The 1,769-nt window shown below is 50.3% G+C and overlaps 1 protein-coding gene and 1 long non-coding RNA gene across 2 annotated transcripts in view; one reads left to right on the forward strand and one right to left on the reverse strand.

Annotated features, from left to right (window-relative positions):
- Positions 1-1,509, forward strand: part of LOC115159230 (uncharacterized) — a 1,865-nt gene extending 356 nt beyond the window's left edge. The window contains exons 1-3 of the long non-coding RNA XR_003868872.1: positions 1-142; positions 204-750; positions 986-1,509. The exon at positions 1-142 is cut by the window's left edge and continues 356 nt beyond it. This is a non-coding gene — a long non-coding RNA (uncharacterized LOC115159230). The remainder of the gene's footprint in view (positions 143-203; positions 751-985) is intronic.
- The window catches only part of LOC115159229 (A disintegrin and metalloproteinase with thrombospondin motifs 6), a gene marked incomplete in the record, with an annotated part of 225,356 nt that overhangs the window by 50,828 nt on the left and 172,759 nt on the right, over positions 1-1,769 (reverse strand).

Below are 1,769 nucleotides of genomic sequence, written 5' to 3' on the forward strand. Positions count from 1 at the left end.
TCAGGGCTTAGAGACAGTAGAGGTTTAAGGTCTGGAACTGGGTCAGTGGTGCTCAGGGCTTAGAGACAGTAGAGGTTATAGAGGTTTAAGGTCTGTAACTGGGTCAGTGGTGCTCAGGGCTTAGAGACAGCAGAGGTTTTAGGTCTGTAACTGGGTCAGTGGTGCTCAGGGCTTAGAGACAGTAGAGGTTGTAGAGGTTTAAGGTCTGTAACTGGGTCAGTGGTGCTCAGGGCTTAGAGACAGTAGAGGTTGTAGAGGTTTAAGGTCTGTAACTGGGTCAGTGGTGCTCAGGGCTTAGAGACAGCAGAGGTTTTAGGTCTGTAACTGGGTCAGTGGTGCTCAGGGCTTAGAGACAGTAGAGGTTGTAGAGGTTTAAGGTCTGTAACTGGGTCAGTGGTGCTCAGGGCTTAGAGACAGTAGAGGTTGTAGAGGTTTAAGGTCTGTAACTGGGTCAGTGGTGCTCAGGGCTTAGAGACAGCAGAGGTTTTAGGTCTGTAACTGGGTCAGTGGTGCTCAGGGCTTAGAGACAGCAGAGGTTTTAGGTCTGTAACTGGGTCAGTGGTGCTCAGGGCTTAGAGACAGCAGAGGTTTTAGGTCTGTAACTGGGTCAGTGGTGCTCAGGGCTTGGAGACAGTAGAGGTTTTAGGTCTGGAACTGGGTCAGTGGTGCTCAGGGCTTAGAGACAGTAGAGGTTTTAGGTCTGTAACTGGGTCAATGGTGCTCAGGGCTTAGAGACAGCAGAGGTTTTAGGTCTGTAACTGGGTCAGTGGAGCTCAGGGCTTGGAGACAGTAGAGGCTTTAGGTCTGTAACTGGGTCAGTGATGCTCAGGGCTTAGAGACAGTAGAGGTTGTAGAGGTTTAAGGTCTGGAACTGGGTCAGTGGTGCTCAGGGCTTAGAGACAGTAGAGGTTTTAGAGGTTTAAGGTCTGTAACTGGATCAGTGGTGCTCAGGGCTTAGAGCCAGTAGAGGTTTTAGAGGTTTAAGGTCTGTAACTGGGTCAGTGGTGCTCAGGGCTTAGAGACAGTAGAGGTTGTAGAGGTTTAAGGTCTGTAACTGGGTCAGTGGTGCTCAGGGCTTAGAGACAGTAGAGGTTTAAGGTCTGTAACTGGGTCAGTGGTGCTCAGGGCTTAGAGACAGCAGAGGTTTTAGGTCTGTAACTGGGTCAGTGGTGCTCAGGGCTTAGAGACAGTAGAGGTTGTAGAGGTTTAAGGTCTGTAACTGGGTCAGTGGTGCTCAGGGCTTAGAGACAGCAGAGGTTTTAGGTCTGTAACTGGGTCAGTGGTGCTCAGGGCTTAGAGACAGCAGAGGTTTTAGGTCTGTAACTGGGTCAGTGGTGCTCAGGGCTTAGAGACAGCAGAGGTTTTAGGTCTGTAACTGGGTCAGTGGTGCTCAGGGCTTGGAGACAGTAGAGGTTTTAGGTCTGGAACTGGGTCAGTGGTGCTCAGGGCTTAGAGACAGTAGAGGTTTTAGGTCTGTAACTGGGTCAATGGTGCTCAGGGCTTAGAGACAGCAGAGGTTTTAGGTCAGTAACTGGGTCAGTGGAGCTCAGGGCTTGGAGACAGTAGAGGCTTTAGGTCTGTAACTGGGTCAGTGATGCTCAGGGCTTAGAGACAGTAGAGGTTGTAGAGGTTTAAGGTCTGGAACTGGGTCAGTGGTGCTCGGGGCTTAGAGACAGTAGAGGTTTTAGAGGTTTAAGGTCTGTAACTGGATCAGTGGTGCTCAGGGCTTAGAGCCAGTAGAGGTTTTAGAGGTTTAAGGTCTGTAACTG

This window comes from Salmo trutta, chromosome 23, assembly GCF_901001165.1.
Source record: "Salmo trutta chromosome 23, fSalTru1.1, whole genome shotgun sequence".
NCBI classification, from domain to species: Eukaryota; Metazoa; Chordata; class Actinopteri; order Salmoniformes; family Salmonidae; genus Salmo; species Salmo trutta.